This window comes from Apaloderma vittatum, unplaced genomic scaffold, assembly GCF_000703405.1.
Source record: "Apaloderma vittatum isolate BGI_N311 unplaced genomic scaffold, ASM70340v1 scaffold20386, whole genome shotgun sequence".
Taxonomy (NCBI): Eukaryota; Metazoa; Chordata; class Aves; order Trogoniformes; family Trogonidae; genus Apaloderma; species Apaloderma vittatum.
The window spans coordinates 1-14,401 of record NW_009722546.1 but is presented as its reverse complement, the minus strand read 5'-3'; positions in this window follow the sequence as shown (position 1 = coordinate 14,401).

The window sequence follows — 14,401 nt, the reverse complement described above, 5'->3', positions numbered from 1 at the left end:
AAAGATTCCATACGCAAAATTCCAGAGCTTCCCTTCCCTTCCCTTCCCTTCCCTTCCCTTCCCTTCCCTTCCCTTCCCTTCCCTTCCCCTCCCTTCCCCTCCCTTCCCCTCCCTTCCCCTCCCTTCCCCTCCCTTCCCCTCCCTTCCCTTCCCCATCTGATCCAAATCCTCCACTCAAAGCAGGGCCAGATTCTAGGTTAGGTCAGGTTGCTCCAGGTCATATACAGGCAAGGTTTGAATGTCTTCAGGGATGGAGATTCCACAGCCTCTCCAGACAACACATTTCATTATTTAACTACCATGACTGAGACATTTTCCTAATACCTGGAATTTCCCTCTTTGCAACACCTGCCCATTGCCTCCTGCCTTTTTGTGTTTAACCTCCCAGAAGAGTCTAGCTCCACCTTTCCTGTTACCTTCCATCAGGTACTTGAAGACGGTCTTGTACTGTTGTGGTATCCAAGCATTTAGAGTATAAAAAGGGTGTCAAATACTCAGATTTGTCGGGATATTTAACACAAACCCCATTCAGAAGCCTCTTTTTCAGTGTGGGAGTCTTGGCATGATCCTTTTGGATTCAGTGATGAACATCCTACCGATGTCAATGGAGATATAACCTGGCTCCGTATGGTTCAGAAATGCTCCCATATACTGCACCGTTTGCTCCTATATGCCGTATTACAGGTGCTCTGGGTTCGGTTTTGTTTTTTTCCTTTTTTTTTTTTTTCCCTTTTTTTTTTTTTCCCCATTTCTTTTAAATAACTTCCAGGAATTAACAGGTATGTTTTCATACTGTTGCTGTACGGAGCAGGTTGTCAAGGGTAAATGTTTTTGTAAACAAAAATCTCAGTTGTAGGATGTTACTAAGTTACAGTTGTTAAACAGAAGATAGTGGCTTTTGATTCTTTCATACAAGATAAAAAGAATTGAGGTGTGTAGGAAAGATAGCTTTGGAAAAGTAGAGGTAAGGAATTCATTTAGCAATATTTTCTGAAAGAATAACTACCCAGAAGTGTAAACAGAGAAGGACAGAGACAGCCACAACAGCAACAAAAGATCCTTCTGCATGTGTGTCTGAAGTGAAGAGTCCATAAGGACATAGTCAAATAACGAATCGAGACATTATTCCTTTTTTTTAATATACATACCTATATTTGCATAACAAATGCAAACATACCTGTCTGGAGAATCTGTTAGAAAATGTGCAAGTATCTAACAACTGCTTATTAAAAAGTGTGTATTGCCAATTCCTGAAGGGAAAACTGAATTAGATTGATCACAATCTTACCTGATCTGCTATAAAAATTCCCAAGTTCTTTTTTATGCAAGACAGAATCTGCTGATGGAATCATATAGTTTCCTTCCAAATCGCATATGCCAGAGGATGGTCTCCTTCCACTTCTCTGTTTATTTTCTTAAAAATACCACTAAAAGCACAAGGGATTTGAAACACTGAAATGAAATGATTCCTGCATAAACTAGCAGAAGTAAAACACCAGCGGGAGAGCTTAAAAAGGTGAAATGTGTTAATGATGTCATTACCACTAGGTCACCTGTTGCCATAAGTGGGAAGGAAAGTGCACTTCTTAAACCGCGGGCTACTGTTGTAGCAAGTTATCACAAGGTCTTGTCAGGACTACTTGATATTTCGTTACGTGTATAATTTGCAGAGGGCACGATTTGGTAAGTATACTGATAAACCAAGCTGGAATAAAATGATTTTAAAAGGATCCCATTAACCCTAAATTTCCTGGCTTAGAAGTTTTAGAAGTTTTATTCAAAGTTTGAAGTTTGACATCATGAATTCAATGACTTTTTAATGTACCACATTATCACACTCATGGCAAATACTTCATGATTTATAACTGGGTTCCTTTATTTTCCTTGTGTCCATTTCCCCTTTCCTTTTTCTCTTTTCTCTTCCGCTTTATATGTAAACTGCATATAGTGTTTTCCGTCTCAGGAGCTCAAAGTCATCAAAAATAACTATGTAATGCTTTTGCATTCAAAGATTTCACTTCCTCATAGAATAAAGCAGTGTATGTGTACATACAAATTAGAATATTATTTGGATTGATACTTTTAGTACCTGTATGCAAATACCTTTTCTTAATGTGCAATGCATGGCAGTTACATTTAGGCGTAACCTTGTTTCTTCACTATGACATAGACTTAATGATAACTAAATTGCAACTAATATTGTAATTAATTTTAATATGTAATTAATATTGCAATTCATTATGAGATTCATGCAATTCATGAGGGAACTATCCAATATCATATAGAGACTTCAGTGATGGCTAGTAGCTGGGAGTCCTCAGAAACATTTTTAAAACCACTTAAGATAATTACTTTCTTTTAAATTCCAGAGATCAGTCTTAAAATATCCATGAAGTATTGTTAGGAACTTATTTTTTAGTCTAGAAATTATCTCGTCTGCTAAATCTGTCATTAGACTGGGCACTTTATTAATATTATTTTTGGAGCAAATCACAGAATCACAGAATTATTGAGTCTAGAAAAGACCTCTGAGATCATCGAGTCCAGCCTATGACCCAACACCACCACATCAGCCAGACCAGGGCACTAAGTGCCACATCCAGCCTCTCCTTAAACCCCTCCAGGGACGGTGACTCCACCACTTCCCTGGGCACTGCATCCCAGTGCCTGAGCACCCTCTCCATGAGGAAGTGTTTCTTGATATTCAACCTAGATGATTGGAAAGGACCGATGTCAAAGAAAGGAAATTGCACTCTTAAATATTCACATCCTTGGATTACATGCCAGTGTCTTTAAGGTAAAAATTCATGAGTGGACTGTGTAGAGCTTTGTGAGATAAATGTTGATTCAGCATGAGGAATGTGAGGGAAAAAAATTACACACATAGACATCCCCACTCGTGTACAAATGAGAAATACTTCATTATTTTTCCCACAAATGTAAAGTAGCTAATCATGCAAGTGAAGGGACGAAACCAGACCTAATAGCCAGTGGTGATGCTTGAGTCTTCTTGCAGATGTCCCACAGCAGGTTTGGATGTTTCATAGAATCATAAAATTATAGAGGAGTTTAGGTTCGAAGGGATGGTTAAAGGTCATCTTATCCAGCCACCCTGCAGTGAGCAGGCCCTAAAGAGCTAGAAGATAACATTTAGATTTCTAAATCAGGTGCTAAAATGAGAATCGTGGTATCTAACAGCCTCTCTTTGAAAGTAGCAATGCTTTTTTATTTTTTTAAAGGGATGTTTGGAGGTTCATGCTTGATATTCCTCCACTCTAAGTAGTTGGAAACACGCTGGTTGACCACTTTAGAATTGCGTGTACTCTGAAGTAAGAGTTAGAAAATTCTTAGCGTAAAGCAAAATGCAGCAAGGATGAAAACATATTCCATTTTATGTAGAAACTGGTCATCATAAATGTACTTTAAACCATGTTTCCGAGGGCTTTTTGTTTCTTGTTTTTTTCCTACAACCTTTAGTTTTGGTCAGGGTTCCCAGGCACCACTTCTGAGTCACATCCTCAATAATTACGAGTAGAAACATTTCTCTAAAAGCTCTACTTCAGGCCAAGCAAGCCTGAGTAAACCACAATGTGCTTCAACTCCAGTGTATTATTTCTTTCATGAGTAGAATAGAAGCACAGGTGTACAAGATAACATTGGACATGTCATGGTGTTGAGAACTCATATATTTAATAACACTTGTTTCAAATGTACATTATTGCCTCTAATGAAGCTATGCAATGCTATAATGTACTTCAATAATTTCTGTTATCTTTAGCATTAAGCTGATCTGATTTATTACTTCTTTCCTGTTGCCTCCTTCCGCTAAGTAGCCATGTGAGAGACAAGAGGGTATCTGACCAGATACCAACTCTTTTTAGTCAATAAAGAAAACAAGTATTTTCAGTGCACAATTAATTTCATCCTTAAATAAATATTGAAAATGACACAAATTAATCTCACCCTTGAATTACTCATTTTTCTGTGTTAATTATAGAGAAGCCTTGAGTGACCTGATACATAATCAATATTATGGATGGCTAATGTGGAGTTCAGCTTAAAAGAGCTGAATCAGATATCTATCTGCAGATATCTAACTCAAAGCTTGATATCTAGGTGCTATTACAGTCAGTGGATTCTGAAGACTGATTCAGTGTAGGTGTCTAGTTTAGGATGGACTCAGTTAGTTCTCTGGGTTCAGTTCACTGTATGCACTAGCTCTCCACTGGCTATAAAATGCACTCTGGTGAAAATGTAAACACCTATGCATTAACATTTAATTTCAGTGCCTTAAATTACAAGCCATGTCCTACTACTCCTGTTTTCTGCTCATTTTATTTCACTTATACATCTTAAAGGCTTTTCCTGAACTAGTCAAGTAATCTGAAGCCCAGATCCATCTAGTTCATCTTTTCTGCTCTACTTAAATTATTTTTGGTTTTGGTAGACATAGTGCTTAGGTATATGGTTTAGTCGAGGACTTGTCAGTGTTAATGATTGGACTTGACAGTCTTAAAGGTCCAATCCAGGCAATTCTGTGATTCTGTGATTTGGTTGTCTATAATAGCATCTCCATAATTTCAGTATTTCTTTAGGATCTTTTTACAAAATCTTTGGATTTCTTTTATCCTCTCACATATCTTGCTTATCATCAATGTATTGCAATATTTAACATTGCCAGAATATTACTTGCACTACTGATAAAATTTCCTGAAACTTCTTTTGTGTTACCTTATTGCATGGTGGGCAGGACCTTATTTTGTCTTTCTCACACCTACACAAAGCTCATTTACAGGGCGTGTTGATACATTTCAGATGTTGATATACTGACAACATTTTAAATTAAATAAATGATAACCAATCACATTCTTTTGAATGTAAAAAAACCCAAACCAACAAACACAAAGTAGATTAAGGTTAGAAAAAATGCTATTAACTTTTACAGCTGGATCTGTTACTGGACTTCTTATAGTTCTAACTATTTCAGTGTTCCCTTTCACTTGTTTCTATAACCTTACTCCAGTAGCTCTTACAACTTTATTTCTATGTTCCTTTACAAAATTACTTATTTTCACAGCTCCTGTGGTATTCAACACCTGTTCCATATCATCCTATGTCAATTCCTCCTTTCATTCAAACACTTAAATGAGTAACATCTTTCTTGCTTTGCAGTCTCACCTTTCCTACTACTTATATCTCAATGTTTTTATTTTTTTAATTTGTATCAAATACAGAGTCTTATTCTGTGAGCTGCTGAACACTTGCTGGGTGTTTATAGTTGTGTCAGCCTCAGCCGGAATGTACAAAGTAAGAACTCAAGACCTTCCAAGACGTCTTAACAAAAAGATAGGTACACCAAATAAAACTGCACTGTGTTTCATGTTCTTTCCCATTTTTGAGTTCCTAATTTCTTACTGATGTTTATTTTACAAAGACTATGAAAACACTATGAATAGTGCGTATTGTTTCACTTTTGCATGTTATTTTCTGGAGTACTTTAAGCATATGCATTCACTATTTACCTAGGAGCAGTTAAGTTATCATGAATTCCTTTGGGAAAGAAAATGCTACCTTACTTTTCTGCTGCTGGTGTTGACAATATGCAGTGTTTAGATGATTTACTATGTAAGCACCAGTGAAAATATATAGCAATTAGAAGTCGTCAAGAGTAAGGCATTTGGCCATCTATCCTACTAAATTATTTTTAAATTATTTTTTTTCTCACTGTTAATAAAAATGGAAATAAACCAAGTCTTTGAGTTCAAGTTTATTTCTTATCAGAACTCTTTATTCCTGAAATTTCAGGAATCAGTCTCGTAGCAAGTGTCAGAGTAAATACTTTCTATACTGATATGTGTAATTCTACAACTTCTTAAGAGTGCCTTTGTCCTGTAATGTGTGTATTATCACTTATGTGTTCCCCTCAAAGACTCAGCTTTTGAACAGTTGATATCTTGGTCTTAGAGCTGAAATTCAAATTGTATATGAAAGCATGAAGAAGCAGAAGGAACACACAGATTAACTGACTTACCAGCAGTTAAAGAAAATATTAGTAACTGTTGAGGTCTGACTTCATATCACTTTGGCCTATTTGATAACCTATGCACATGGCAATGAAGCATACTTCTGTGAGTGAGAAGTTCTAGTAATGCCCAAATTAAACCCTAAACTTTGAAGCGTATATTTGTATTTTATGGTGGAACAGAGGTTCCTAAATTTACTTACTTTGTGCACAACCATACTGCAACAACATCCAGCCATATGTGTTTTCAAGGGCATGCATTCACCTTGCTATTGCTGCTGATGGGACGAGTGCACGGTCTTGGAATCCCAGGCTAGAGATCCAAGCTCACTCCAGAAGAAAAATCTTTGGTTTTTCTTTTGTTGTCTGGAGAATAATGACCTAAAAAGGGGTTTTGCTTGTCCATTTGTTCCGGTTGCAGAGAAAACTGAGCTGGTATAAAGTGGAGTAGCACCTTGGGTGTCAGTGGCATTAGGACAGATTATGCCAGCTGAGGAGATGGAGTTGAAATAAATTGAGAAACCTGACTATAACTGTGCCATTGTATATGTGGAAAAGTATTTGAAGTCCTTCAGTGTTTTGCTGTGACCACATGTAGATATAATTGTTAATGTCCTAAACCTCCTTAATCAAGATCTTAGTTTTAAAAATTGTTATTAAACATCTTTGCCCAAAGTATTGTTATATTTGATATACCACAAATGTCGCCTACATTTCAGCAAATATGCACTGTGATTAAAGAGTATAATCTCTCAAGAGAGGTTTATAATCATTTTAATTACCCCAAACTTAATAAAAGGAGTTCAGGGATTTAATAAAAGGGCATTAAGAGATTGCCAAAGGGTTAAATATATATATTTTTATAAGAAAAATTCTAAAGCTTCTGTGGCTTTGAGGTGGGAAGGTGGGAAGGCTTAGTGGGAAAAGAGGAGGAGGTGAGCAAAAGTCAAGATGAGGATTAGTGTCAATTAAACTTCCCTTTGAACCTTCTAACTTGCATATGCAGAACTTGACACAGCTGAAAATATTTGCAATTTCCTGGGCCACACCAGACCAAAGAGGTTGGTGCACAGCTCACTGACCTGCAGAAAACTGCAAAGGAGTGAAAGAAAGATGTAAACCCATCCAATTTCTTCTAGCTAGGTGCTATTTTACCAGTCGTTCACGGGAGAAGATCTGGAGTGCATGAGGGAATTTTGAAAATCAGCAGATTTATTTCTCAGCCTCCCAAGGTCTTGTTTGGTTTTGATCTACCTTAGATCAAAACAAAACAAATTCTTTGCCCTCTTCCTCATCCTCTGCTCTTAAGTTTCAGGTTAATATGGAATTTACCTTATTTCTAGTCTTCTGGAATATGAGAAATGTAATTAGACATGAAAAGAAAATGAATCAACAATCCTCAGACAGGAAATTCTGTAGTTCTTACAAAACAAAGCAAAAACCAACATACAAACAGCTAGACCATTGCCTCACTTCACCCTTACACTGGATCAAACCTGAAGCCTTATCCAGAGAGGTAAGGTTGAGATCCAAATGTAGATACCTGAATACAAATCAGTGCAAATTCTCTTGAAGCTTTTGTTGGCTGGAAGTAAAATGTGTTGCCTAGGTTTTCCAGTTGGGGTTAACAGACGTTTCTAATGTGTTTTCCATTTCCTAAAGCTAGAGTCTCTCAGTGCCGGGTTAAATCCTTTTTCCTGATTGTTGCCTTTCCTGTAAGCCTCAGGGATACACACTTTGCACAAGGAGGCACAGAGGAGTGCCTTGGGGCTTGTAATGCCTTTTTTCTTCTGTACAGCACCCTGGATAGGAAGAGACTCCTTGGAAAATTTTACATCACTGTGTATAAGGTTCACATCTTATAACCCTTTCCCCTTTCCTCTGTCCGCAGAGACCACACTGCTGATGTGCAGAGAGACCTGGTGCTGAAGTCAGCATTCAGAGATGAGAGAATGCAAGAGAAGCAAAACTGTGCCCACATTTATCATTTAAAATACCCAGAAACCTTCAGATAAATGGGGTAATGTAACATTATTTAAAAAATCAAGGCCAACATCTGTTCATACATACCTGTGCATCTCTCTGCTTTCTTCCTTCCCTCCTCTTTATTTATGAGTGAAAGCTACAGAAACTGGGCCAAAGGCACTCAAACTTCTGTACTGTGTAAACTTCACAGGGATGTTCTTTAAATCTATAGTAAACAAGAGGTAAGTTTGAGAAAGACATTTTCTCTAGCATGAAGGCATGAGGATAGCTGAGGTAATATGTATGATTAGCTTATGCTCTGTTCTTGATCAAAAGCATAACTGTTTCCTCATTTTTTCTGGGATGTGCTAGAAATGCAAACCAATAACCATTTAAAGAAATGTCTGGCAAGCAGTGACTGGAGACAGCAAGAAAAATGGAGCAGCAGTAAAGTTAGTATATTTTAGATAACTGGTGTGCTTAACCAGGTTTTGAGCAGAAAATCTAAACTGGAATTTTGAGAATTTTGAGCAGGTTCATGCAGCTACATTAGATTTGTTCTGAATTCTGTGAGGTTGTAATTCAAAGAAACACTACTGAGCAAAATATATGTACTGTTCTCTTAATGAATGAAACCTAGAGGGTTTTAATGCTTCTCTTGAAAACACATTGATTCAATACAGAGTAATTCAAGAAGGCTGTTTCTGCTCTTGGCAGAAACAGGCAAACATACAAACAAATAAATCCCTAGGCACCTAACCTGCAAAACAAAACAGCTTTTTTTTTTTTTTATTTTTACAGTGGGAGCTTCTCATAAATAGTAAAGTCAACTTCTTACTTTTTTTTTTTCCCTTTGGCCAAGAGCTTTGGGCCTTTGCAGTGGAAATATAGCATATGGATGTTAAAACTTCTGTGGAAGGAACTGTATTTTCCTTTATTGTGGACAGCAGTCAGCTCTACTGAGATTCTGTGTCTCTCGAAGATTCTCTAGGTCCGTCTACACTGCAAAACGTATAAAAGTTCAGTAATATCTTTACCTGGACAGGTTAAAGCAGTGAGGGCTTTAAGGCCTGTTTAGCATTTCCAGTTCCATATTAGCTAGATCCAGTTACATTGGTTGCTGGTTCAAGCTGGGTCTGCGTGGCGGCAGTGGCTAACGCACATCGAACTGCTGGCTGACGTGGTTCCACCCTCCCTGGCAGGGGAGTCAGATTGGTTTAAATTGCTGTGCAACTGCAGATTAAATTATCTAACCTGGGTTGGGTAACCCAAGTTAAGAACACACCTTTCTTTGTGGTGCGTTTCAGCATGACTTTCATGTCGGTTTTATGTTTCCCACTAAAAGAGAGATTGGAATGGAAAGTGAATGCACTCGGGGAAACACTACTGAGTTCCACCGGAGATTTAGTCTTTGGCTACAACATGCACAGTCCTAAGTCCTGAGAAAATTCCATATACTCCCTGTGACTCATTTCTGCATACCTTGCTCAGGCAAAGCTTCCACTTAATAGGATATTTTTAAAAAAGGGCCAGACTAGCAGTTACACAGGATATAGCTGTCAGATTGTCAGATCAAGAGAAGTTAGTTGGCTTTTGGTGGTGGGGGAATTAGAGGGGGGATCTATGCAGTGTTTTCATAGCATAAGCAATGGAAAACATCCCTTTTAACAGTATTAGTGTTTTAAAAATTGTGTGTGCAAAAATGTATGGGCCTTATTTTAGAAGTTTTTCATCATTCTGGTCTTGCTTTGTATAAAGCACTTAAGCCCATGCTGTCTGTTAAATACACAGGCAGTGCTATGGACTTAAATTTCATTTCATTACATCTAAGCACACGCTTAAATGATTTGCTGGACTGAGGCCAGAATGCTTGCTGAATCAAACTGAAATACAGCAGTGTCTGTTCTTCACCCTTAAACAAACAAGCACTAAATGAAATACAATAAAATAACATTCCCAGAGAAATCTTGTGCCACAGAAAGAACTGCTGCATTGTTGAATTAGTAGTTTGTCTAATGTTCAGTATCTGCACTGTTCATACAAGTGTAAGGCAGCAGTAATTAGGTAAGACTTACAATTTTATCCTCGTTATATTGGGCATAATTTTGTAGAGGAAGAAAGTAAAATGAAACAAAGTAAGAAAACACAAGCTGGAAATGGCATTCCAAATTACTTGACTTAAGCTACGTAATTATATTTCAGTCTTTACAGAAAGAGCGGAATCTTGAAAAAATCTGGATTTGCTTCCCACAGTGCAGGGTGTACAACTCAGGACTTGTAAAGAGAGACTACAGAGCTACAGATGCTTCATCAAGGATAGTGTGTTAATGTCAACTTCTGGTATAAATTGTAAAATGAAAATAATGCTAGTTATTAGGTATTACAAGAGAAATGCACTGATTTTTGAAACATACTGAAAAATATGCCATCTGTTTTCTATTCTAAGTAGACCCAATTCAGTATATTTTGATTTTTGCTGTGAATTGTTACTAGGAGCATTACATGTAATGTATTGACAAATAAGTCAGAATAAGAGAACGGAAAAATGGTAGAAGAAGGACTAACAATTGGATAATAACAAAAAACCCCCAAATATCTGTGAACTGAACTGAAACACCAGGAATATTTTTCATTTCTTTGAATTATGAATCAGGACCTAAACAACAGTAAACCATTTCTTTTGTGAAGGCAGATTTATCATTTTTCTCTGCCTAAATATGAGTTTACAAAAAATTTTTACATATACATCCCCTTACCCAAGCAGAACATTTTTAGGGCCTTTCATGCTAGGACCTCTAGTAAATCTGTGATGCTTCTCTGACTGCTTGAGAGTTATGAGTACTCTTTCATGGACAAGCTTCCTTGGTATTTCAGACTGCTGAATGCTCCACAAAGCTCTTTGTTCCCTGCCTGCACCGAGATGGGCACATAAGGCAGGACCAAGTGATTAGTGCAGGGCAGTTGAAGACCGAGGCATTGTGGCTTCAAAGTACAGGTTGGTTCCCAGTCTTGTGCTCAAACCTTCCCTCCCTCTTTCTTGTCTTCCTTTTCAAACTTTTCCTTCAAAGGAACAAAAGAGGTTTAAAAATCTTTCTTCGGACTATGACCTATCATCAATTTTGTACATTAAATTTGTGAGTTTAACAGTAATCTCTTCAGTTGCTCAGCTGAGATGTGAAGCCCAGTCATATTTCCATAGACTCAGCCCTGGATACAATAGTTTGTTGTCTAGGTGCAGAGAGTAGAATTGGGCCCCCCCAGAAATGTCTGGCTTATACATTTTCAGAAATGTGATTTTTTTTGTTTGTTTTGAACTTTTTAATACTATTTCTTTTTTCTCTCTCTTGGTAATGTTGTTACTGTTCCATAAACAATTAGAGCTTCAAAAATCAAAAATGTAATTATAAAAATTAAACAGGGAGAGACTAACTGAGCTTGTCCCAGTTCCCACCAAAGCTATTGATTTAGCGCTTGGATCTGTCAGATTATCTGTGAGGTAGCAAGTGAAAGAGGCCTAGGGCACAAACTCTGTGGCCTATGATTATCCCCACCATTGCATGGCCAGCATAGCTCCTGGCTTTGACACAAACGGTGGCCAGGGATAGCTAAGGGTTAGCACAGGCCAGGGAACACTCCCAATAAAGAGGCTGGATGTGGCCACCCTGTACTGGAAGGTAAGGGGACTTGGCTGCATCAATGCAAACTGCTATGGGTAACTGTATGTCATGCACCACGCCATCCTAATTTGTCTTAGGTTCAGAGATAGCACACTGAAATTATTGTAATAAATATGATTTTTTGTGCCCTAATGGACAAAAAGTCTTTCAATTTCAGTCTTTCAGTTATTTCAGCAGTAACCAGACCCACCCGAATTTAGATGTCTCCTAACAGAGCTTTTGTTTTTGTACCAAGTAACTTAATTAATTGCAGCTCAAATTTGTGTGTGGTGCCAAGACGACTTTTTCCAAGGTCAAAGGATCTGTCCTGCTATCCTGGCAATTGGATATTTACAGATCCCAGCTGACATACAGAGCGAGGTACAAAGATCAGCCTCCAGTTTTGCCTCTCAGCTCTGTCTCTCACCGGTTCATCGTTTGAAATTCTTTTCCTCATTCTTTTTGATTCTTTTATGCAACAGGAATGCAGCCAGACAAGGCTGTAACATCTTACCTCCTTTCTTCCTTTTTTTTTTTTTTTCCAGAATTGGGTCTTAGATACAAAATGTATATATAGTCAATGAATTAGCTTCCTGACTGAAAGCTTCCCTGAGGTGACATGTGTATGGTATCTCTTCATTAGCACACTCTTGCTGTACACAGTGAACTTGCTTCAGTTCAGAACATTCCTAAGAGCATTACCACATTTCATAAATATTCATTGAACATGCATTATATGTAGGTCTCGTTTGGATCTTCATAGGACTACATATGACATATTACCAATAATGATTACATATGTGGCATTTTGAGAGATTTGGCTTAATTACTTCCCCCATGCCTTAGATTAGGCTCTTGTCATCTTGCACATATAAGTGCACACTCCTGCAGAAAAAGAGCAGACAATTCCATATAGTCTTTTGCCATCACACAGGGACATTTGTCCTTTATGACACAATTCTTTCACTGAGAGTTGGTAAGTCAACATAATTATACAAGGATAAGGATTTCTGCTGGGGAACAGATTCCCAAGAGGTTTTGAAGAAAGCATGAATGTTTCTTCGTTGTGTAATAAGAACCAATTTCTCCTAAAAGTTGTAAGATATTCCACAGAAGGCTTGTACAACAAGAGACTTTGGTCCCAAAGGCCTAATTTTCTGTGGAGAAAGGGCTGTGTTGTAAGAAATTGTGCTTTCTGAAGATTTTGTATCTGATAGGGGACAGGAGACTTGAATGTATTCCAGGGAAGTGCTGCTTTTTTCTATAAAGCTTCCCAAAACCTGGAATTGCTGTCTAAATGGCAAATGGGGTTTGCTATTTGGGTGCAGTGACATAGGAAAATACTTCACCTTGGTAAGAAAAAACTTCTGTAAATTAATATTGGACTTAATAGGAGAGGATGAGGGTCTGTATAGAGCATGCTGCTGTATTTTTCCAAGTTTATAACTGTGTCCTCTCCTCTTATAAAGATATCCTTGTTTGTGCACAGCTGTAGAGGTCTTAAAAGTTGGAGGGATACTTTCTGCTGTAAACACATGAGGGAAGCTGCCTTTGCTTTCCATAGGTAAGCGACATCAGTTCAGTTATTTCTCAAGAGAGCTTCCACATGCATTAAAACCATGCCCTTTTTTGTTGCCTGTGGGGAGAAGGGTTGCCTTTAAAAGCAGAATCAAGCCAAAAGCTGAAAATGTTGATGTAAAACTGGGAAGACTGTCGCCTAGCAGGGACAGAAGTTGCTCTGTCTCCCAGAGTGATGAGGTACAACCCAAATTCTAATCTCTGCCACACAGCCCCAGTCACGACAGGAGAGAGAAAACCCAACAAATTTCCATTGGGATTCAACCTCCATTATTTTAACACTGTGCAGTCCAGCCTTTATTGTCAAACCTGCCACTTCGCCTGAGTGGCTGGGGAGACACCATCAAAATGGAGCCTGAACATCTGGATGGCAAGGGGGCCTGCTGGAGGAGATAACACACCCTAATGCAAATTTATGTGTCTTTTTGTGTATTTCAGGGTTGGCCTTTTTTGGAGGAAGTGTGCAGGCTGCCCCCAGGCTGGGTAGCAGGCCCTCCCTCCACCAGCAGATCAAGGGAGGTCATGCTCCCCTTCTACCTGCACTGGTGAGGCCTCACCTGGAGTCTTGTGTCCAGTTCTGCGCTCCCCAGTTCAAGAAGAACGAGGAACTGCTGGAGAGAATCCAGCATAGCGCCACTAAGATGATGAGGGGGCTGGAGCATCTGCCGTGTGAAAAGAGGCTGAGAGAGCTGGGTCTGTTTTGCCTGGAGAAGAGGAGGCTGAGGAGGGATTTCATCAGTGCTTATAAATATCTCAAGGGTGGGTGTCAGGACGATGGGGCCAGACTCTTCTCAGTAGTGTCCAGTGGCAGGACAAGGGTCAGTGGTCACAGACTGGAAAATGGAAGTTTCAAACTAAACATCAGGAAATACTTCTTCACTATGAGGATGACAGAGCACTGGAACAGGCTGTCGAGAGAGGTTGTGGAGTCTCCATCTCTGAAGACTTTGAAAACCTGCCTGGAGGTGTTCCTGTGTGATCTACTCTGTGTGATCCTGCTCTGGCAGGGCCCCTCCAGAGGTCCCTTCCAGCCTCTACCATCCTGAGATTCTGTGTGATTATCTCTCCATAGGGCCTTCTCCATACAGGAGGCTGGCTGGATTTCCAGCCCCATTGTTCCTTGCTGTTGCTGCGGAGACGGGAGCAGCTGCTGGATGACGGGCCTTGGCTGGCATCCCTG